This window comes from Oncorhynchus gorbuscha, linkage group LG13 (assembly GCF_021184085.1).
Source record: "Oncorhynchus gorbuscha isolate QuinsamMale2020 ecotype Even-year linkage group LG13, OgorEven_v1.0, whole genome shotgun sequence".
Lineage (NCBI taxonomy): Eukaryota > Metazoa > Chordata > Actinopteri > Salmoniformes > Salmonidae > Oncorhynchus > Oncorhynchus gorbuscha.
Genome location: NC_060185.1, coordinates 43,343,479 through 43,369,043, shown reverse-complemented (window position 1 = coordinate 43,369,043; position 25,565 = coordinate 43,343,479). Strand labels below are relative to the sequence as shown.

The window sequence follows — 25,565 nt, the reverse complement described above, 5'->3', positions numbered from 1 at the left end:
ACAACAGCCCATATTACCCGGTTATGAAAAATAAGTCCAAAGCGCTTCACTGTGAATGAAATCCATATTTTCTTTGTGCCAATTACGTCGGGAGTAGATTTAGACTTATAGTTAATCACCTCCCAGACAATGCAAGCTGTCAATTTAAGGCTATTATGTTATTGTTGGACACAGATGTCATTAGTCACGTGATCACAGCCATGTGTTTTTGGACTGGCAGGTCAGTGAGGGGCTATGATTACCCCTCCCCAAAACTAATTATGCAAGACACAACAACAATATTTCTCTCTTTAACTCACTCTCCCTCACACACACACCTGCTGATTTATTTGTTTTACCGCTGAATGGAAAAGTATGCTCATGTAGAGTTTATTTGTGGCACAGCCTACATGGTTAAGAATGAACCATAATGACTGAAACGTCTGAAAAAATAGCTAGGAATTTTGCGTTATTGATGTTATGTATGATATTTTTATTTTTGTGTAATGTTAAATGAGAGCAATCTGATCTTTATAAAGCAATGTTAGGTTTTATACCCATTGTGAGGTGCATGCATTGCACCAGACAGAGACAAAGAGAGTATTGTTTTATATTCGCTGACTGCAGTAGATGGGTTGTCTATGGAGTTTGGGAATCATTGACCCAGACACGCCCCAACTGGGCTGTATTGCCTTACAGTGCCTCTGCATGCCAAGCTGTAATATATATATATATATATATATATATATATATATATATATATATATATATATATATATATATATATATATATATATACATATATATACATATATATATAATATAATCAACACACATACTACATGACCAAAAGTATGTGGACACCTGCTCGTCAAACATCTAATTCCAAAACCATTAATATGGAGTTGGTCCCCCCTTTGCTGCTATAACAGGCTCCACTCTTCTGGGAAGGCTTTCCACTAGATGTTGGAACATTGCTGTGGGGACTTGCTTCCATTCAGCCACAAGAGAATTAGTGAGGTCGGGCACTGATGTTGGGCGATTAGGCCTGTCTCGCAGTCAGGGTTGAGGTCAGGGCTCTGTGCAGGCCAGTCAAGTTCTTCCACACCAAACTCAAGACTCTTTCTGTATGTACCTTGCTTTGTGCACAAGGGCATTGTCATGTTGAAACAGGAAAGGGCCTTTCCCAAACTGTTGTCACAAAGTTGGATGCACAGAATTGTCTATAATGTCATTGTATGCTGTAGAGTTAAGATTTCCCTTCACTGGAACTAAGGAGCCCGAACCTCCTCCACCAAACTTTACAGTTGGCACCATGAATTGGAACAAGAAGCGTTCTCCTGGCATCTACCAAACCCAGATTCGTCCGTCGGACTGACAGATGGTGAAGCGTGATTCATCACTCCAGAAAACGTGTTTCCACTGCTCCAGAGTCCAATGTCAGCAAGCTTTATAACACTCCAGCCGACGCTTGGCATTGCGCATGGTGATCTTACAATTGTATGCGGCTGCTCGGCCATGGAAACCTATTTCAGGAAGCTTCCGTTGAACAGTTCACGTTGCTCAGTTTGGAATGTGTTAGTGAGTGTTGCAAATGAGGAAAGACAATTTTTACGCGCTACCTGCTTCAGCACTCGGTGGTCCCGTTCTGTGAGCCTTTATGGCCTACCACCTCGCGGCTGAGTCGGTGTTGCTCCTTGACGTTTCCACTTCACACTAACAGCATTTACAGTTGACCGGAGCAGCTTTCGCAGGGCAGAAATTTGACGGGAGGGTGGCATCCTATGATAGTACCACGTTGAAATTCACTGAGCTCTTCTGTAATGCCATTTTACTGCCAGTGTTTGTCTATTGTATGGCTGTGTGCTCAATTCTATACACCTGTATAAAATGTGGCTGAAAGCCAAATCCACTAATTTGAAGGCGTGTCCACATACAATATATTTACAAAAGTATCAATTCACTGTAAATGTTCTCCTACATAAGACTGTATCGGAGCACACCATCATGTTCTAATGGCAAATCACATTCAGATATTATATTGAAGACATTAATTCAATAATTATCTAGCTTCTTTAGACCTGAACATTTATATCACACTACCATTTAATTAATTGTCGCACTTGTCGTCTGTAAGGAGTGAGGGATTGTACAGATTAACGTCATCATCTGACACAACATAAGAAAGTTACAAAAAAAGTGACAAACATTTAACTTTCAGTTTAAAGAACGATATACACTTGATCCTCTCATGGTGATGCAGTAGTGCAACAATGGGAATATCTCAAAACCTGTGGTAGCCTATATTGTTAACCTGTAGGTCAAAAGGTGTGCTGATCACTCTGGTGTTGTCACAGCCAGGCCCAGCAGGTTTAGGACCTATAATCCACTTACTGGATTTCCTCTCACTAATTGCTTCCATCAATTCAATCACTTGATCATCAAGTCAATCAAATTCCAACGTGGTTACTTTTAAATCTTACTAAGGCTCACCAATTGATATCCATTTAAAAATCCAGCCAATCAGTTTACTCAGTGCATTCATTTCCTTCAATTAAGAGTGAGTTTATCCATCACCTGGCCTGTACAGTAATATATGTTCTACTTAGTGCCGAGTTGTTTCCTTCCATACAGTGTCACTCAGTGCGCCTAATATTAAAACATGATTCCTGAAGTTGCATTCGTGAACATAAATTGACTTCAAGTTGACTTTTTAACAGTTAACTCAGTCATCAATGACTACACAACAAACTGCAGTTGTGTGCCCAGTAGCCCGACCGGATAACATGCATTTTTCACTCCCCAGTTTCAACAGACAAATCGGATAAATAAATATATATAAAAGAACAAGGGCCACTGAGAGAACTTTCAGGGGGGGCCCCAGGGTAGTCATTTGTTGCATGAGAAAGTGTAGCCAATGTGATTCCATAAGCTGGTTTTGCTGTGCTGTTGGGATATCCGTGGCCTAGAGAAATAATATAGCCTTGACTCCATTACCGATGCCTGCGGCTTAGTTATGACATTACAGGCATAGGTGGAGCTGAACCCTTAAAGAAACAATTTTGTTACACAGTAGCTGTGGTGTACTAGTAACAATGTTCCTAAAATGACAAAGAAAAAGGGCCTTATAACACATGCAAGTAAAGTTACCAAAATAATTGTCCTTTTTCAGCATCAACAATTTGATATTGATTCAAATAAAGGTGTTGTAAAGGTTATTTTAGGTTACCTCATTTGCTTGGCTAGTTAATCTGTTAAACCCTGAGATTGTTTAAGTCAGTCTCAAATACAAGAGATGAGATTCACATGACATGAATGTGTTAGTACAGCAGTCTATGTTGACGCATTCTTTAGATGAAGTACTGTAGCAGTCCACTGTGGCTTAGAGTCATGCCGATTACGTTTTATTGACGTCTTTGGCTGACATTTGACTTAATACCAGTTGAACATTTTCTTCTCTGCGTGCTTCAACTAAATTCATATCTCAAACGTCTTGTTACATCCCCAAACATTTAGATTGCAGTGAAAGTGTCCCACATTCTGAACTACTTCGAGATTGATACCACCTCAACAACCCAAATTAATCCTTCTCAGTCACAGTGAATCACGGCTGGATCTCAAAGTTATTTTGTATCCCTTTGCAGCATTTCTGTGTCACAATGCATTACTTTTTAATTGCTTTTTCACTAGTTGGCAGTCCATGGCCTGCAGGGTGCGTTCTGATGTGGGAGAAGCGCAGAAAATTGACAATAGCTTATTAAAGCATTAATGACACAGACACCGGGATTGCTCTCCTCCGGGTCAATTATCATTGATTTGACAATATCCGCTCCCTTTCGTGGTATTTGGGTGGAGATCATTGCAGGCTTGTGTTTTGCCCTTAGGCCCTGATGTCAGACACCCGAATATCCCTTTTCAATTAAAGTATGAAAGGCTCAGTGTGTTTGAAACCTGCTAGGTTCAGATATCAGACCTGTGAAGCAGGTTCTCATAGAGATACACTGACATAGCAGGCCCCGTGTAGCATTTTAAAGCTACAATTTTGGATCTGGGAATCCTTATAATGGTCATTTCAATTATTCATATGTACATATAAAAAGGTTACATTTCACCAGGCTCATCCCTCAGTTGTATACCAAAATGTGTCGGGCTGGCTGTTTTGTTGTTTTTAGAATCCCAAACAATAGCTTTAATATGGCCCCGTATGCATCGGATCAGGATCAGACTGGAATACATTGTGGTTTGATGGCTAATGTGGCCTTGAAAGGATGGTGCAGTGTTATCTAGGGAATTACTATCTCCTTATAGTTCAGCTCAAGTTTGAAGGAAATCTCATTTTATTTGACATTTTCCTGTAACATTTGTCCTCAAAACAAGATTTTTCTCTGCTGTACAGTTGTACAGAAGTTAACATACACTTAGGTTGGAGTCGTTAAATATAGTTTTAAAACCACTCCACAAATGTAGTTTTGGCCAATCGGTTAGGACATCTACTTTGTGCATGACACAAGTAATTTTTCCAACAATTGTTTACAGACAGATTATTTCACTTATAATTCACTGTATCACAATTCCAGTGGGTCAGAAGTTTACATACACTAAGTTAACTGTGCCTTTAAACAACTTGGAAAAATCCAGAAAATTATTTCATGGCTAATTGACATCATTTGAGTCAATTGGAGGTGTACCTTTGGATGTATTTCAAGGCCTACCTTCAGACTCAGTGCCTCTTTGCTTGACATCATGGGAAAATTAAAAGAAATCAGCCAAGACCTCAGAAAAAAAATCCTATATCGACATAACCTGAAACGCCACTCAGCAATGAAGATGACGCCGACAAAAACAATAAACACTACAAACAAACCGTGAAGCTAAAGGCAATGTGCCCTAAACAAAGTCAACTTCCCACAAAGAAAGGAGGGAAAACGGGCTACCTAAGTATGGTTCCCAATCAGAGACAACGATAGATGTAAGTCGCTCTGGATAAGAGTGTCTGCTAAATGACTTAAATGTAAATGTAATAACTGTCCCTGATTGAGAACCATACCCGGCCAAAACATAGAAATTACAGAAATCATTGATAACAAAACATTGAATGCCCACCCCAAATCACACCCTAACCAAACCAAATAGAGACATAAAAGGCTCTAAGGTCAGGCCGTGACAGGAAGGGAATATTTACTCTGATTAAATGTCAGGAATTGTGAAAAATGTAGTTTAAATGTATTTTGCTAAGGTGTATGTAAACTTCCAACTTCTTCAACTGTAAGTGTGTCAGTGTCTGGAATATGGTCTATCTACAGTATGTCAGACATTCCATCTTTTGAGGATGAAACCAGATAAATGATGCCTACTCAATACTGGTTCCATGTACTTTGGGACATAGTTTCAAGTGTATGGAAGGATGGAACACTTTTCAGCTCATTTAATAGTATTTGTTTTCAAGGCTACTGAAACACACCCAAACCTCTCCAGTATAAGTGTTGGAATGTTGTCAATTCTCATTATAATGAGCAGGCTGTTTTATTTTAAGTTTATCTACTTTTTGGTTTGTGGTGGGATTTACAAAGAGATTGCCTCTGAGTGTTGAAGGATTTTACAACAGAGAATTATTCAAGTGTTGATTACAATACTAGCTGCTATTGATCCCAGCAGAAAATGAATGTCTTCGCTAACTGTTGACTCACAGATTCCGATCCAAATCCAAACCTTACAGTTAAGAGATTATGAACATTTGCATAATTCCACTACCGAAAATGCATTTTCATTGTTCTCTTTAAGAACTGCACATTGATAATTTACTGTAAATACCAGACTGGTTATCCTGTCTGTTCTCTGTGTGGGTCACTTTTCCTAGACACATATTTTCAAGTCCAAAAGATCCACTAAATCTATTAAGAGTAATGTGGTTGTGTTATTATGACCATATAAATCACCCATTACCTCTAACAATTGCCAAGTCATTGACTCCAAACATGGATTTTCAATTTGGAAGAGCAGTTATTGATAAGTAGTTCGTTAGCATACTCAGAAGGAGGGCACTTACTGTAAGGGTTCATCTCAGGGACTGTAATGTTCATAGGGGCTTAACACTCTACCAGGAATCCTTGGCAAGTGACCCACAGAGGACATCACTGTGTGCCATAGATGGCATAGATGATAGAAAATAAACCAAATCTGAACACATTTACATAATTCCGTTATGAGACATGAATGGCTCTTGTGTCCTGATTTGAAAAATGTGAATTCAGTTACTTTGAATAAGTGAACTGGTTTTTGTGTTCCTGTTATTTCAAGATCCTATTGTAGAAATATTTATCTTAAATATCAAATGGGGTCAAGTTCAACTTTTTTGGAACTATTAGTAATGTTTTGCAACTATTACTATGCTTATACATGCCGCAACCATATCACAAGCATTGTCACATTTTAAATAGGAAAAAACATTGTCTGGAACATAAGGAGAGAAACCGTGCTACACAATTTCACATGTCCCCCCTTCCCCCGAAGGACCGCTATCTCTCAACAAGTCATCCGACTGAGTGCAGGTTTTTTACAGTTTAGAGCCTCCCAAGGGCTTTTAGCATCTCTCACAGTGCTGTCCAGTGCTGCTCTGATGGGGTAGTGACCTGATTCAAAGCCGGGGAGACCAGGGACAGACAGCATTAGTACAATCACCACATAATCCTCTCTGCTTCTGCCCTGGCAGAGCCAGGATTTTCAAATCAATTTCATTTTCACCCATGATGCGGTTACAGTTTGAAAAGATGTGCGGCTGCCAGCTTCGTCATTATCTCCCTGTCCCATTTTGTTTTGGAGAATGAGGTTGAAGGGAGGGGTAGCGTAGTGGGGGGGGATGGGGGTGTTTGGTTGGACATCTCCCCAATTTGAAGTTTCGCCGACAGTTGAGACATTTCTGCGTCATTGAGATTGAACCATCTGAGAGCCTTCTGTTTGTGTCACATGCTGAACTGGAGTTGAAGCGGTCGAAGGCTCTGCACGTTGTGTAGTTGTTATTGTGAAGATGAGATTATTTTTGACTAGGCTGGCCGATCTTCGTGTTGGTGCTCTCACCTGGATGGATGTCTACTCTAAAGGCATTTTAGAGGTTACTGGGGCAGTTTTTTGCTTGACAGTTAGGCATTTATTTGGCTTAGACCTAGTTTGTTTTCTCTCTCCTCAAACTTTCTCTCAGCTTCCCAGAGTTCCCTGAGCTCCCTTCAGCCTGGTGATGTGTCAAAATCACTGTGCATATTAACATATCTATCAGGTTTTTATATCATCATACCGTCCTTCTCTCATCCCAGGATTTACGGTATTACCGGCTTAGTACACAAGGGGGTGCCAAAAAAAGCCTGAAAAATCCCATTGAGTGTCGATTATGAGAAAGCTATCAGAATTAGCACATGTAATATCGAATTTCCATGGAGTTTGCTAGCTAAATATGCTAACAAGCGCAAATGAAAATAAATGAATTGCAAAGACAGGAAATCAAGCTCCTAAAGTTATGCATATATAGGTAGTAGCTAACCAATATCATTTTTGGGGAGTTTGGACATTTACAAGCGAATGTGAGCTGGGGACATTGTGCAAATGAAGAAAGTTTTGACACATGCTTGTCTGAAGGAAGAAAAGTACTGGCTCTGAAGCAGCATGTGTACAGACTGTGTCTGTCTGGAGTTGCTGGGAAAACGGGCCTGCCTGTTCTGCTTGGAGAAGATGGGGGAGGAGCAGAAGGGCCGAGAACATTGAGGAGAAAAAACGCAACAAAATCAAGCAGTGGCAGCTGTACAAATAACTCATCCAAAGGGCTTTGACTTCTCAAACAGATGCAGAAAGTAAACACTATACGATGCCTTGTCACCTTATTGGTTCAGCCACTTGCTTAGATAACTAGAAAGTTAAACTTAGGGGTCACGTTAATGCAGAAATCTGTGTTTTTCACACAGGATTTTTTTGTTGAGAATGCATAAATCTCTTGCTGCGATTTGGAAGAGCAGAACTAAAATGCCTCTTGTAATTTCTGCTCAACATCAGTCAAATGTTGTGCTTCTGTTGCACTTCTCCACTCGGATAATAATTCATGAACGGGCATTCCATGAAAAGACAGCGCTCTTACTGATGTGTAGCTACTTTTCTCCTTTTTCTCATCTATTCGTGTGGCTGCCAGCCAAATAGTGATGCACTTCTGTTGTCATCTGATGAAAATTAAACTATTTTCCGCCGAATGTGTTGCACTCATGAATTATCTGTAAAGGAAAACAATAGTTGCACATCCCTGATCTTTCTATTTGAGTTTTTGTTTTCAAAACACAATTGACTCTCAATATAAAACGCGACCCCTGTCAATACAAAGCTGAACCTGGTCCCGCTTTCTCGCATTGTGCTATTTACAAACAAATACGTGACTGACTCAACTGTTCTGGGGAAGTATGGTGAGCTTCATAATGTAAAATAATGTGACAGGTGAAATGAAGAACGTGATCTGCTTTATCTCCTAAGGTATTGCACACGTTGACTGCAGGTATTTACTCAAGAAGTAGCCACAAATATGACAATTTATTGAAAAACTTAAAATAAATGGTTTCAACTGTATTTACGGTATTGAAAAACCATTCCTTGGCTATTTCAAAATTGCCCGGTATACAGTATACCGGCCAAGCCTAATCTCTATCATTACACCAGCATCCAACCTCCTGAACCTCCAGAAAGTAGGCAACCTGCAAGTGTTTGTGATCACACCAATTACTCTAACAGTATACAATACAAAATGGTTAGCTTTGTTCAAATATCATTTCATTAGGGATGTGCATCTTTCCTTTCATGAATGATTCGACACGTATTTAGATGCATGGGCACCAATCCGATGCAGGAACGATATATTTTGAGTTTGAAACGATTCGGTGCAATTTGGTTTGATTAGGGGAACGAATTGATGCGATGACCTTTTTTGTTGTTACATGAACACATTCATTTTCCATTTTAAAGTGTGTGTGCGTGTGTGTGTGTGTGTGTGTGTGTGTGTGTGTGTGTGTGTGTGTGTGTGTGTGTGTGTGTGTGTGTGTGTGTGTGTGTGTGTGTGTGTGTGTGTGTGTGTGTGTGTGTGTGTGTGTGTGTGTGTGTGTGTGTGTGTGTGTGTGTGTGTGTGTGTGTGTGTGTGTGAGGGGTGTCAATGGTGTGTATAGGCACCTGAGCTGAGCCATTGGGCAAACTGTGCATATACAGTACCACCCCCCTATCAGATTAGGGGTGGGAAGAAATGTATGCTTTTTGTCACTCCACCATTTATCTGAAATCTCTATCACCCACTAGTTAACTTTGCAGATTGAATATATTTTGAGCTAGTACAATGTCAATATTTACATTTAGAAATGTTTATCCCCTTCTCGAAAGCGAATGGTTTAGACTGTTTGGAATTTCACGAAAAGGTTCTCTACCAAAACTATTTCTTATGGTGAACTTGAATCTAAATCAAATCTGAATGATTGAAAACCGCAATCAGCAGTTGGATGTGAGTTGCGTCCACTCTTGTAGGTTATTGTGAAAGCCATTTTACAAGCATCTGAATGCTGAAGGTGCCAGATGAACAAATAGCGTATTAGAACAGGGATCGGCCAACCTCTCGTTGGCGCAAGAAGCTGTGTCTCGTGCACTCTGCATGACCCATTTACATTGTGACATATTTCATTATGTCATACGTCAACTTCATGCAAGCTCGGTCCGCAACTGGATGTACAGTACAGAATAGCGTTTCACAACGTAAGACAAAATGTAGGAGCGCCTAGTCTCTCGTCAGAGATCGCATTTACAAAATATGACCTTTTCATTCGTTGTTTCTGTTGATAATAAAACATGTTTAGTTATTTTTTTCCTCAACTTGTTTGTTAACTTTCTAGCAAGTCAAGCTGTATTACAGAGCAGCTCTAGCTAGCTAAAAGCTTTGCTTTGGCTGTCCTGTAGCTAGCGACCTCCACCTAATGATTATTATCAAAAACAAACATCATTACCATCACAATAAACTAAAACAGGAGGCAACAGTCAAAGTATAAAAAGTTAATAATAATTAACAACCAATGTGTATTTTTTTAAAACATACTTGTACTATTAAAATAGCACTTACCTAACGGGTAATTGTTTGCAAGGTGCTAGCTATCCCATAAACCCATCTTCGAAAACCACATTTTCATCTTCTGTGGTTTGGTAACTTTTTTTTCTTTGATGGACTCTGGCTGGAGAGTTTGGAAGACATTCAAAGTGTCCGGTGTCCAGCCCACACCAGAGCCTTCTTACTGTAAGGGGGTGTTGGGTTTCCACTCCGTTGTGGATGGTCCCCATTCAAATGAATGACATCCGATGCAATGTAACAGAGTGCTTATGATGAGGCAGTCATACTCAGTTACATGCATCAAGTTTGATAGGCTACTGAACTGAAGGAGAGGACACATCAATTCAGTCACAACAGATAAGAGGTATTTTCAGAATAAAACAATATGAGTAAAAAACTTAAGTGGATCAGCGATTCCTAACGTTTAAATTTCTATTCTGACCGATGCATGCATGCTAAATTTGGATCAGTTTGGTCTCCCACAGACCGATGCACTCGTATCTTAATCATTTTAACCAGGCATTGATCCGTATCGGTGAATCATTACATCCCTACATTGAATTTATCGTCTTAATTATGTTACCCATGTTGGTACAGGGGATTTGTCATTTTATTATTTTCTTAAAGAATCAGTTCACATTAGATGTATTTAATCCTTTGTACAGTACATGTAATTTGTCTGTCAGTGTCACATTAAAGTCCACTGGTAAAGAGCTGTTTCGCCTCCCCACATGCAGCAGGCTTTCGCTCTTAGTCACTCACTTAGTTTACTTTACTAAGGATTTTGGTTGAGAAGTGGGTTGTCCCAATTTTACAGTCATTCAAGTCGATGTTAACCAACAGAGACTATAGTCTGATCAGGAATCCACTCAATTGTGGGAGAAGACAAAAACACATTTTTTAAAAAGCCATTCAGAAGGCAACTAAAATGATTGAAGAGGAGTTTCTTTCTGTAGAGAATTTGTAGTTTAAAGATCCTATACACTGAGAGGGTTTTGTTCTTTACAGAGGATCCGATAGTATCAAAGTAAAGAATCAGATTCATATCTGATAGCACCCTTGGTATTATTTTTGGTTACCATTGGTTTCAGGGCAGATGTATTTAGTATACATCCATTTAGATTCAAAGAGGGAGGGAATGTTCTCATAAGTGACTTATTGTTTACTTCGTCACGTCTGCTCCCGCTCTCCCCCCTCCCCGGGCAATTGAGGGCGCCAGGCTGCCCTGCATCACGCACTCCTATCATCCATTACGCACACCTGCCTTGCCTCGTCACGCGCATCAGCGATATATTGGACTCACATGGACTCACTCATCAACTGTTATTACTCCCCCTATATTTCTCAGTCCCCCAGCTCTGTATTGATTGTTTTTTGTCTGTGTTATCTGTTTGCTGATGTTGTTACTGTCTCGTTCCATGTCCGTTCTATATGAAATGTTTTACTCCCCGTACCTGCTTCGTCTCTCCAGTGTCATCACGTGACAGAATACAGAAGCCAACATACGAAGCATCGGGGAGTACTGGCGTTCCTGTTGGTATGGTGGCATCGGCTCTGGGTCGCTATCGATGGAACCGGGGGTGCCTAGCCAGTTCGTCAGGCTTCCATGCCCTAGCTGGCTCGAGAGGTTTCCTTGCCCCGGTTGGCTCGGATGGCGCCCATCCCACGTCGGGCCTCAGCAGGATCGTCAGTTCTTGTTCGCCCAGCCGGTCCAGGAGTTGTTTTTGTTTGTTTTTTGTTTTGTTGGTGAAGTCGGGGTGGATTACATCGCCAATGGAACCAGGGATGCCTAAGCCAGCCTGTCGGGCTTTCATTCCCTGGCTGGCTCAAGAGGTTACCTTGCCTCGGCGGCTTCCCATCCCACGCCACACTCCACCAGATCTCCGGGATCCTTCTCTGCAGCGGGATCGACAGGCATCTTGCCTCAGCCGGATTTTCGGGCTTCCATGCCTCAGCCGGCTCGCCAGGCTCTCACGCTCCTGTCGGTTCGTTGGGCTTCCACACCCCAACTGGCTTGCCCAGTGCCCACTTACAGTTAAAGTGGGTGAATTGTTACATAGGAATTATAAACACAGGAGATAAATTTATGAGGACAAAAGCACCTCACTAGCCTCAAAATGCAAACTGAATCACCCTACGTTAGTTCAATGTAGCGGGATTTCCAGTTGGATTTCGATACTATCTTTACACATCAAAGTATATTTATTTGCACATCACTAAAATGTTTTATGTTGATGTATATGTTCATTTATCCCTCTTAACTTGAAAGAGCTTGAGATGCGGAGAGGGTGTCCATCTCAGATGATAAAGCCAATATACACACCAAATCAATTTTTCAAATCAAATTTTATTAGTCACATTCGCCGAATACAACAGGTACTTACAGTGAAATGCTTACTTACGAGCCCATTACGAACAGTGCAGTTTCAAAAAATACAGATAAGAATAAGAGATAAAAGTAAAAAACTTCATGATACTACCCATCCCGCCTGCGGGAGCGTAAAGTAGCCTCAAACGAATTAGCATAACTCAGCGGACATAAATCTTCCTAGAAAATGTTCCGATTCATGAAAATCACAAATGAAATATATTGAGCCTTTTGTTAATCACACTGTCATCTCAGATTTTTAAAATATGCTTTACAGCCAACGCTAGACAAGCATTTGTGTAAGTTTATCATGGCATAATGCTATGGCATAATGCTCTGCTAGCATCAGGCAACATTTTCACGAAAATAAGAAAAGCAATCCAATTAAATAATTTACCTTTGAAGAACTTCGGATGTTTTCACTAAGGAGACTCCCAGTTAGATAGCAAATGTTCCTTTTTTCCCAAAATATTATTTTTGTAGGCGAAATAGCTCCCGTTTGTTCATCACTTTTGGCTGAGAAATCGACCGGAAAATGCGGTCACTACAACGCCAAACTTTTTTCCAAATTAGCTCCATAATATCGACGGAAACATGGCAAACGTTGTTTAGAATCAATCCTCAAGGTGTTTTTCACATAACAATTCGATAACATATCGATCGGGGCAATTGGTTTCTCATAAGAAGCGATTGGAAAAATGGCTACTTGTGTACTTTACGCAAGATTTTCTGCGGGAGCCACCATGTGACCACTTGCTAAATGTGGTCCATTACGGCTAATCTTCAACATCAATGCGTAAAAATACGTCACAATGCTGTAGACACCTTGGGGAATACGTAGAAAATGTAATCTCATTCGTAGCTCATTCACAGCCAAATAAGGAGTCATTGCCATGAGGCGGTTTTAAAAAATGCGGCACTTCCTGATTGGATTTTTATCTGGGTTTCGCCTGTAACATCAGTTCTGTTGCATTCACAGACAATATCTTTGCAGTTTTCCAAAGCTGCCAATTATATGCATAGTCGAGCATCTTGTCGTGACAAAATATCCCGTTTAAAACGGGAACGTTTTTTATCCAAAAATGAAAATACTGCCCCTTAGTTATAAAAGGTTATTAAAGAGCAGCATTAAAAAATAACAATATATACAGGGGGGTGCCAGTACAGAGTCAATGTGCGGGGGCACCGGTTATTTGAGGTAGTATGTACATGTCGATAGAGTTAATTAAAGTGACTATGCATATATGACAACAGAGAATGGCAGTGGTGTGGAGAGGGGGGGTCAATGCAAATAATCTGGGTAGCCATTTGACTAGATGTTCAGAAGTCTTATGGCTTGGGGGTAGCTGTTTAGAAGCCTCTTGGACCTAGACTTGGCGCTCAGGTACCGCTTGCCTAGTGGTAGCAGAGAGAACAGTCTATGACTAGGGTGGCTGGAGTGTTTGACAATATTTAGGGCCTTCCTCTGACACTGCGTGTTATAGAGGTCCTGGATGGTAGGAAGCTTGGCCCCAGTGATGTACTGGGCTGTTCGCACTGCCCTCTATAGTGCCTTGCAGTCGGTGGCCGAGCAGTTGCTATATCAGGCAGTGATGCAACCAGTCAGGATTCTCTCAATGGTGCAGCTGTAGATCCTTTTGAGGATCTGAGGACCCATGACAAATCTTTTCATTCTCCTGAGGGGGAATAGGTTTTGTCGTGCCCGCTTCACAACTGTCATGGTGTGCTTGGACCATGTTAGTTTGTTGGTGATGTGGACACCAAGGAACTTGAATCTGTCAACCTGCTCCACTACAGCCCTGTCGATGAGAATGGGGGCGTGCACAATCATCTCCTTTGTCTTGATCACATTGAGGGAGAGGTTGTTGTCCTTGCACCACATGGCCAGGTCTCTGACCTCCTCCCTATAAGCTGTCTAGTTGTTGTCTGTGATCAGGCCTACTACTGATGTGTCATCGGCAAATTGAATGATGGTGTTGGAGTCATGCATGGCTGTGCAGTCATGAGTGAACAGGGAGTACAGGAGTTGCATGCTCAGCCCCCTCCTGTACTCCCTGTTCACTCATGACTGCACGGCCATGCATGACTCGGCCATGCATGACTCGGACCCCTGTGTTGAGGATCAGCGTGGTGGATGTGTTGTTACCTACACTTACCACCTGGGGGGCGGCCAGTCAGGAGGTGCAAGATCCAGTTGCAGAGGGAGGTGTTTGAATCTCTTTAACCTCTTCGAGATAGGGGGGCGCTCTTTTAATTTTTGGATAAAAAACGTTCCCGTTTTAAACAAGATATTTTGTCACGAAAAGATGCTCGACTATGCATGGAATTGACAGCCTTGGAAAGACAAACTTTGACGTTTCCAAAACTGCAAAGATATTATCTGTGAGTGCCCCAGAACTAATGCTACAGGCGAAACCAAGATTTAAGTTTCATACAGGAAATGCCCCAGATTCTGAAGGCGCTGTGTTCCAATGTCTCCTTATATGGCTGTGAATGCACCAGGAATGCGCTTTCTGTCTATTCCCCAAGGTGTCTGCAGCATTGTGACGTGTTTGTAGGCATATCATTGGAAGATTGACCATAAGAGACTACATTTACCTGGTGTCCCGCCCGGTGTCCTGTTTCGAAATTATTGCGTAATCTGTAGGTCCATGCGCGTTCCATTTATTCAGAAGAGAAAGTAAACTGCCACGATGGATTTTATCGTCGATAGATATGTGAAAAACACCTTGAGGATTGATTCTAAACATCAGTTTGCCATGTTTCTGTTGATATTATGGAGTTAATTTGGAAAACAGTTCGCGTTTTAATGACTTCATATTTTATTTATTTTTTCCTTACCCAAACGTGATGAACAAAACGGAGCGATTAGTCGACACAAATAATATTTTTTTGTAAAAACGGAACATTTGCTATCGAACAGAGTCTCCTCATTGAAAACATTTGAAGTTCTTCAAAGGTAAATGATTTTATTTGAATTCTTTTCTGTTTTTTTGTGGAAAATGTTGCATGCTGAAATAGAGGCATAATCCTATGCTAGGCTACCAATACTGTTACACAAATGCTTGTTTAGCTATGGTTCAAAAGCATATTTTGAAAATCTGAGATGACAGTGTTGTTAACAAAAGGCTAAGCTTGAGAGCAAATAGATTTCATTTCATTTGGGATTTTCATGAATAGTTAACGTTGTGTTATGCTAATGAGCTTGCGGATAGATTTACACAATCCTGGATACAGGTTGTTTTTCATAGCTAAACGTGAAGCAGAAAACTGAACATTTGCTATCTAACTGAGAGTCTCCTAATTGAAAACATCTGAAGTTCTTCAAAGGTAAATTATTTTATTTTAATCCTTTTCTGGTTTTTGTGAAAATGTTGCCTGCTGAATGCTAACGCTAAATGCTACGCTAGCAATCAATACTGTTACACAAATGCTTGTTTTGCAATGGTTGAGAAGCATATTTTGAAAATCTGAGATGACAGTGTTGTTAACAAAAGGCAAAACTTGAGAGCACATAGATTCATTTAATTTCATTTGCGATTTTCATGAATAGTTAACGTTGCGTTATGGTAATGAGCTTGAGGCTGTAGTCACGATACCGGATCCGGGATGGATCAATGCAAGAAGTTAAAAGTATAAGCATCAAGGGCTAAGCTCATACACATTTATGACAAGGTAAACATCTAACCGAAAGTATGTGCGGCTGTTGTTGGCACTAACCTGGTCTTAGCCCTAGGTTTCTATTATAAGAATATGTAGTGAATCTGCATCTAGCGGTGGATAACCATTGCTAGAAGTAGGCCTGTTGTAAACTGGCAGTCATAGCAAGTAGCCTGATTAAGACTGAAGGATTGCTGGATAGAGTCAAGTTGGAGATGTTAGTGTCTCAGAGCATGTTTGCTGGTCCTTCCCAAGAGAGAGATTTGAACCTATACATAAAAATGACTGCCTATGTCTGTCTAACCATTGATTCACATCAAAATTTGACACTCAATTTGCTAGTGACCTCCTTGAGAAGCTATTTTTTGTGCCCAGAAAAATGTCTTCAGAGCAATGCTGTCTTGCCAAGATGCCCTGTGTTTTTCTTGCCATGCCTCAGCCCTCTAAAATACCCTGCTGGTGGCAGTACCCAACACCACAGGTGACATCACAGAATGTAGACTAGCACAAGAGGTATGACTGATTTAACATCACCCTGTGTTCAAAGCCACTTAAGCCTCATTGACTAAAGAACGCTGGAGTTCTCTTGGTTCACATGCTGCTTGTATTTGATGGATTCTCGCCCCAAAGGACTTTGGGTAGCATTTGTCTCTGTCAATTCGCCCGTAAAACGCAGGAGCTAAGAAATATTGCAGGTTTGATAACCATGGACCTTTAATTTATACAAGGTATCTATCTGAAAGCACATTAGGTCAAGTGTTCTCGACTCTGGGAAGCTCCCCGAGATCTGATTAAAAGATGATAAGTTGGTTCCATTAATATATGGATGTTCATGTGCTCCAATGTGTTCAGGTGCTTTGTCTTGTGCTATTGGGGTGGAAAACAAACTGTGCCTTCTTCTGTGCCTTCTATGGAAGTATTGAACCTGATCAGTAGTTTTTTACAAGGATAAAATATGTTCCTATACAGTGACAGTCTCTACTCTGACTTCACCACAGATCACAATGTTTGTTTTCCTATTACTTCTGTCATTACTTCGATGACACGGACAGCAAATGGAAATGACTGAAGCTTGTGCTAAATATTGTGCATTATAACAAATATCTGCATTATATCATGTCTGCAGTGAGTGGATGTTGGTGCCACTAGGCCCCAGGGAGTCCAGAGACCTCTGTCTTTAGCTCAGTGGTCTAATTTAGTTGTCTGCACTTTCTGTGTACACTGTTCTTCAGCGCCATTTTAGAGGATTAATCACTTCAGTTCAGCTCACTTCAGTGTATTTACTTGGCCAGCTCCCGTACTCCTTTACACTAGGGTATTTCAAAGGCCAAGGAGAGGACAGAACAAGTCCCCTACTTCAATCAAATAGTGAGAGGGCCGTAGAAAAGAGCTCCTTTGATAGCTCTTTTGTTATGGCCTAAGTATTTACGGCCCTGTGTGCTATTTTATGTAACGGGGTTTGCAGAGATTGTGTGAGGCTGAGAAAATGTTTGCACAGTGTGACAAATCGCATCCCAATTGGTGAAGATTGTGAAATAAAAATGATGAAAAGTACAAGATGCTCTTTCAATGCTTGGGTACATAAAGTCTAGGAAGTATCATTTCAAGTTGTTTTCCTATTTTAACACTCCCTTTTTAAAATGCAGAGTTATGATGATTTCAGCTCACCATCTCATAGTTGCTATCAAATGAAATGTGACAGTATGTTAAAATACAGTGACAGTCATATACTGCAAACATGTGGGAACAGTCTCACAGGTCAATCAAACCTATTTCAGTGATGTTGGTAACATATGCACAGACAGCCTCAACACAGTCTCACTGTCTGATCTGAGATGATGATGATGATGAGGATGATGATGATCAGCACTTTCATTTCCAACAAACCATTTTGGAGGGATTAGCCTTGCAGGGACATCAGTGCGGGGGAGGTGAAGGGGGGAGGTTGTTGGGGAGCTGTCAAGCCAAGCTCTTTCCTTTTATGGCTGCAGTCCTAGACCCAGATTATCACTAATCTCATCTTCTTTCATTTGACCTCAGTCCAGGGTCAAATGTAGCTAGCGGTTAGCCTGCGAACATCCTCACAATCGGTCAGAACTATGAAGAGTCAGGAAAAGGAGCTGTTTAGTGTTTGTAAGTAAAACAGAGGCTTGGAGGGGTTTTGTTGCCAGAGAGTGTTCACCATGCATGTATTAACTCGTAACTAGCAGGTCGATAGTAAATAGTCTCTTGGACCTGTATAGCTTCACTGATTTCCAGCTGGTAATGATGTCTTAACATCCGACTATGTGATGAAAGGTAGGATTTCATCTAAGGCCCCAGGAGACAGATGCTATTTCACAGAATGTTTTGGGTGGAATTCTCTGGTTGGTTCCAGTTGTCTACTATCACTGATACAATACAGGAGATAACACCTTCGAGTGGGGACTCTTCACAGCCTTAGAAAATCAAACATTTTGTTTCATGGGGATAACATAATACTCCTGTGTAAATCTCCCCGAACATAATAAACCACATTAGCTAGTACGTATGCATCGTACTACAGCCTGAGTAGGTAGCCAGCTTTAATGTTTCATGTCTAGCCTTAGATTGATTCATAATTCATCCTTAATGGATTTAGCTCCTAATTCAGAGAGAGAGAGCTCTTCCAACTGAATTTAACTTATCTTATTTAAGTAAAGCCTATGGGTTGTTTATCCGGATCAAGCCCTACTTTTTAAATAAAAATAACTTGTCTTAGAGGTGTTTGTTATTCACTTGCACAAGACATTGCAAGTCTGCCAAACATAAAACAACATTTCCTGTCTCCGCTCTTATCTCTAATTTCAGTCTTCTAATCCACCATATGGAGCTCGCTGAATTGAGTGATAAACGTTCTGCTTGTATGCTTTGGAAGGAAACGGAGGGAGAGATCACAGGATACGCAAAACAAAACCAAATCTACAGTGGAACAAACAGGGGAAAACCTGAGGGACATTGTAGAGATGTGGCTTCTGCTTCTAAAGTATCGCACAAGGGTTGACTAATAGGCGTGTACAAAACTATCTCGCAGAAGCCACGCCGAGTTTGTAGTTGTGTTTGTGTTGGTACTAGTAGTAGTAGCTGTGTGTGTGTGTGCATGTGTGTGTTATGGGACACTATTAAACATTGTGTCCTCTGTTTTTGAGTCACTGTCTCAACAACAGTTGACTACAATTGAAAACCCCATCAGGGATGGTGAAGAACAAATGATAGAGGAAAACATTTGCTGCACAGAAACAAAAATAGCTTAAGCTCGAACTCACAATGAATAGAAAGTTTCCATTGCCAAATGTGAAGAGTGCCTCTTCCAGGTGCAGTGCGGACATATTTAACATGAACATATGTGGAACTATTAATACAAATTATTATTTCATGACATTGTATTTGTATACGGTGATTTTATATCCTATAATAAATAAAACGATTCCAAAGAAATAAATATAGCCGATTCACCCTTTTGGACTACAAACAAACCACTTTGCAATATGATCCAGCCTCACATCACATCTAGATTATATTGAATCCCCAAAAATTGCTGGGATGATGTTGACGAGAGGAAATATTGATTGCCTCGCTGAAAATGTCACTCTGTTCTCCAGGCCGTGCATTCTGCAGATGTGCCGTTGGTGTTCTGTTTCACACTCTCTCTCCTCTCCTTCCTCACTGTCAGATTCTCTTCTTCTCCCCTCCTCTTTTCTCCGGAGAGCCCCCTGCTTCTCCCTAATTGACTGTTATTGCCAGCCTCCCAAACCAACTCTTCAAGGGCAGACCAGGGAGAGGAAGGCCCTCCTTAAGCTCTCAAATGGCTCCAATTGCACATCCATGAATGGAATCTGTACAAGAGTCCATAATTGTAATCAGTCTCACAAGCAGCCATATCTAAGGCAGGATATGTGCCTCAGCCACCCTACTGCTGAACAGCATGGGAGCTGTCCAATTAAGCCACTTCAGCCTTGCAAAACAAAATGGCAGGCTGGCAAATGCTTAACCAGTCATTTATGGGGATGGACTTGTGCACCAACACACATGGAAAGACAGCTCTTTGGGTCTGTTATTATATGCTAGTGTTACTGGTAATTTTCTAGAATTATCATACTGCAATTTCCTCCATTTCTGAGATGATAATGTTTGCGAAGAGTCTTTGGGTTATAACAGCTGTTTTGGAACTCATAGTCACCCCCTTCGTCCATAGTTATGAAGAAGCGATGTGGAAGAAAATAGATAAAATCCTGATAACAGATGGATGGCTAACTTCTGGATACAAGTTTAAGAGGGTTACTCAGTACTGTACGTCTTATGTTAGGAAAAAAGCAATTATTTTAAGAAGTGGTAAAAAAACAAGCAACTGCTATATATCCAGATTCCTTCTTAACTTAAACAAAGCTTTTAGGTAGGATCTATTTTTATACTGTACTCTCCTTAGTTTATGCTTCTACAAGGATACACTACTCACTTGATTCTCCAAATGCACTCTGAGGAAATAACTGCCAGGTTTCAGAAACCTTTTTAAATGCCCGTTTCCCCTGTTTATTCATGGCTTGCTCATAGGCAGCTTATGAGGAGCTGTGGCCTCTATGTCAATCTCCCTAATCTATTTAAGCACTATACACATAATGTTGTATGCATTTATTTAGCAATGTGACCACCTATGGGTTTGAAGTGTGTGCCTCTTCAGATTTCCACCCGGATGGCCTAAACAGAGGGATTTGTTTTCAGCAGAACCAATGTGTCCAAGATGGAATTGAACCAAGGCGTCGTGACTGGAAATCATCTAGGTCACGTAGACGCATAATGGGTATAGATAACCTGCTGATTAGGCCCAAAGTAGCCGGAGATTAAAGCAGATCAAAATTGGCATACTCCAATGGTGAAGTGACAACAACAACAAAAACATGATGGGGCTGACCATAGATTTGATTAGCCAAATTCCTCCTGCTGCAATAATAACACCCCAACCCAGAGATGAACCTGCAGAAGATGCCAGGACATAAATCTGTGTTTCTGGGATGATGCCTTCCCTGAGTTGTATCCGTGTATGTTTGAAGTACACTTCCCTTACAGGCTCTAGAATGAGCAAAACTGTGAAGGGTATTGTTCTTCAAAATAAATCCCCATTTTATTCCTTGCTGCTTTCAACCTTAATATGTTTGGCGGTGTGTTTTGTGGTGATATACAGTTGTAATTTAGCCAAAGCTTCAACAGTGTTGGAGAAGAGAACAACAGGCCCCTGCACTATGGGAAGAACCGCGTCACAGCACTGGGAGGTTCAGCAGTCAGGCGACTGACTTCATAAACCCACCCACGTGTGTGCGTAATCGAGAGGGAACGGGGAGAGAATAGTGTGAAAAGTGCCCAGTGCTTTGGTTAAGGTTGGTAAAGGCTTTGACTCCTATGCTGTGTATAATAGAGGGAGGAAGAGAAGTGCTGATTCTGCCGTAACCCAGTGGTGCAGCAACCCTGGCCTGGCATTTTGCTGACCTACATGTTAGAACATATTGGACTGTGTTTCTAATATTGTGTCTCTTCCTCTCTCACTGTGTGTGTGTGTGTGTGTGTGTGTGTGTGTGTGTGTGTGTGTGTGTGTGTGTGTGTGTGTGTGTGTGTGTGTGTGTGTGTGTGTGTGTGTGTGTGTGTGTGTGTGTGTGTGTGTGTGTGTGTGTGTGTGTGTGTGTGTGTGTGTGCGTGTGTGTGTGCGTGCGTGCGTTTGTGTCATTTTGTATTCATGTGGTTGTGTGGCTATAGTTCTATAGTATATGGTTCCCATGATATTTCTGTTTAGTGTGCTTGTCACTGTATGCACCATGAAACCTGAGACTTGGAATGAATTATGTTGTCAACTGCCTTTTTGATTTATCCCAATTACTGTAGGAATGCAGTGCTCGGTTCAGTTTGAGTGGAACAATGGGTTTGTTTACGCTTTGGATCTTCAGCGCTAAAGTTTGGGTGGATAGCAGTCATTAATCTAGGTCCACTAAATCCAGTCCACAAAGACACCAGTGGCGCTGTGGAAATAGATCATAGAGAGCGTGGTGTTACTGCTGCTGTGAAAAGTCATTACGACTGGCCTAGATATTCACGTTTTAACCCCTCTCCTCCCCCTTCACCAAGTACCACACACAGCACCCGCTTTACACTGTACCATCGTTTCATCTGTTAATGCCACGATAAATGAGCACTTCCTTTGCATTTTATATTGTACGAAATGAAATGGTAATGGGACGGGCGGTGTAAAAATGATCTGTGGTACAGTAGTTCCTCGGGTTGTGAAATATGTTGTTTATCTACATAATTGCCTTGGCACGCTGTGGAGATATCGGCTGAAACACCCACTACTAGTGAGAAAGTGCTGAAGCAGGAGATGGCGAGATGCAGTAACTGCCTCCTAGTTCCAGGTCTATGATGAGGGGAGAAGCGGGCAAGCTGTGTCAAAACACCACTAGTGACTATTATCAGGATGACAGCTGAAGCACACCGACTCCCTCTCCTCTGCTCCGCCAGGTTATCCCTTCCCCAAAGGAGAGAGAGAACGTTCAGCCATCTTCGCTTATCCTCCCTCGGAATACTTTACAAACCTGACTATAACTAAGCCTAGGGTAAAGTTTGAATTATAAACGGATTAGCCTCTGCGGAGACAAATTAGAAGCGAGTGCGAGGCAGGATAGCTGCAAAGGCGCAGAACTGTGCTCAAGGTACGGTATGATTTAAAAAACATTAGCTTTGTCTTCCCAACATAGACTTCAGTGAGAAGGATCCAGTCTGTTCTCATCGGGACATCGTCGTAGGCTAATGAGGATTCTGGGGGTTTGCAGGCTGCAGCAGAAGAGCTGTCAGCGCCCACCAGCTATGAAAATATATGTAGCGTTGAAAGATTACGCTGAGATCATATTTATTTGATATTCTGTTAAAGATGCACTAAGAAGGGTACTGATAACGTAACTGCATTTCCTGTGTGAAGCATGCGTGTTAAGTCTTCTGATTCCACTGACCAATTATAAAAGGCCCTGCGAGGAAGGACTAATTAACACAAAGAGATATTAGGATGTGTTTGTCCCATATTTGTTTGACAAAAATGCAACATGTTTGTCAGTCATATCATTTCCACTTCAATTTGCATGTAATCACAATGAGTGAAAACCACATAAGATATCGAACACTTTCCTGAGTTGGAGAATGTATGGCCATTATGTTCATATTGAACCAGCTTGTTATAATAACACCCACCTACGGTAATTGCAGCGCCATACTGCCAACATCTTCAGAACCACAGTGGGCTTGCTAGTATTGACTTGAAATCATATTGCATCCTTTTGTACTTAAACAATTGAAATGACGAACAAGGACAAAAATGTGAAAATGCTAAATGTGTCCTTAGCTGAACTGAGACCAAACCGTCATCATTTTGTATGTTTTTTATTTATTTTTTATGGCACCTATTCTGCTTTATAACAACTATAATTCCCCATGGAGTGTCAGCCCAATTAGCATCTGCCATCCATTGTAAATACACAGCTTTTCCCTTTCATTCTCTGCCTGTCTTACATGATCTCTTTGATTGACTTTGGTGGTCCGCTGGCTCGTCTCCAACAGAAACACAATTTTAAATGTACATGACACAAAGGAGTTTATTTTTTTAAAGCAATGTTTACAGGAAAGGTAAGAAGAAGAAACACTTTAAAGAATGGCCCCACAATGCATTTAGCATTGAGAAAGCACGGAATAATTAGTTGTTGCTGTGTATTACAGAAGAAAAATAAGAATAGAGAAACATTTTTCAAACCGTAGCCTTATCAGGGTCAGAAAACTGACATTGTTCCCAACTAGGTCTTTTTAGATCCCTGATTGGCCTTCTCTTGTATATGCAGTGCTTAATGAACACAAATGACCTCTATGACTCTAGCCCTGACTACTGTCTTTTAGTTAAGAATGAGAATTGAAGGCTTGTATTGGTACATTTTATGTCGTCAGTAGCATTTGGATGAGTATATGTTAAAATTGTACAGGCATCCATTAGTCTTCCTTTTCAGACTGACGCAAGCAGCTTTGGGGCAATTAACATGTCCAACATCAATTGACTGGACTTGGTACTATCCATTACTTCTACTAAGCTGAAAGAGGCACAAACTGTACAGCCTGAGTGATCTTTCCCGGGACCCAACTCTGTTTGCTATGAGTAATCAGTTCAAAACACAACAATAACTAACACAAAACAGTGGATTTGCCCAGGTACACCCATTTTGACCGCACATACTGTAGCCACTGGGCTCATAGTGCTCATGCAGAGGATAAGGATACATACTGTAAATGTGTTTGGAGGTTAAGGGCTTCATTCTTCCTCTTAGGAGAGAGTTCTGCCACCTCCAAAAGAGTATATGTCTTTTGTAAGAACTTTACCAATTAATATTTTCAGTGACAGGACATTTTCTGCATTAAAAAAATGAAATTCAGGGATTCTTAATAATTTCTCCAATTCTGTTGTAACAGAAGCTAACCGTTAAGTATGTCTGCTGTATCTCAGTTTAGTCTTTTCACAAGTCGGCTGTTTTAGCATATGGCAGCACTGTATATTCTGATCAGGGATGAGTTGAATTACTTTGGTGGACAAGGTGTGTTAGAGGAACCTAATAAGCACGTTCAATCCTTTGAATGGATGTATTTAGTTGAGAGATGATTAAGTATTACCTGCTCTGACTCACAGCGTTATTATGGTAGTCATGTACTAGAATGATTCTAGCATTGTAATGAAACTTCTCATTATGACGACCTCTCCTCGATATGATCTATATTCCTGGATAAATTGCTATTCTCTCATTCTCTGATTACCTCCTGGTGTTAGAAGAGTAGGACTTCTCAGACGATGACAATGTTGGTTATCACTGTCGCAGTTCCAGACGGTCTCCACATAAAGCCACGTCCATTGTGTGAGTTTGAATCTCGTGACCTCTCCCCAGTTTTCCTGTCTTCGGTCTAGTATTGCTTTTATGTACAGAAGGGAAATGCGAACGTATCGATTTGACTTTTATTGCCTCATAACAGGGGCTCCTAGAATGTTGTGTATTTGTTTTTCAGTAATGCTCAGTCAAGCTGTGGCCAGTGTTACTATTAACCCTATAGGTGCTGATACACTCAGATGTCTAAAGTGGGGAGACAGGTCATATATAGTGGGTAGATGGGTCATATGTAGTGGGGAGACAGGTCATGTTTCCAATTCCAGCCATGTCAGTGGTGTTCGAGAGAGAAAATATCTACATAGTGATGCTGTGTTTGTTTACATCTCTCTCTCTCTCTTTAGCTCTCTCAATCCTTCTCTAATGAATTAAAAGCCCAGTATATCCAGCTTTTTGAATGAAATAACTAATAAATAGATGTTCATCAATTCTAAACAAACTCTAGAGAATAACATAGAGATGCACAGAAGGGAGAGGTGGGATATAA

General features: G+C 40.9%; 1 protein-coding gene across 4 annotated transcripts in view; it reads left to right on the top strand.

The window, feature by feature from the left end:
• LOC123992957 (limbic system-associated membrane protein-like) overlaps window positions 1-25,565 on the top strand; it is a 1,259,555-nt gene that overhangs the window by 1,118,666 nt on the left and 115,324 nt on the right. The gene's annotated exons all lie outside the window — the stretch shown is intronic.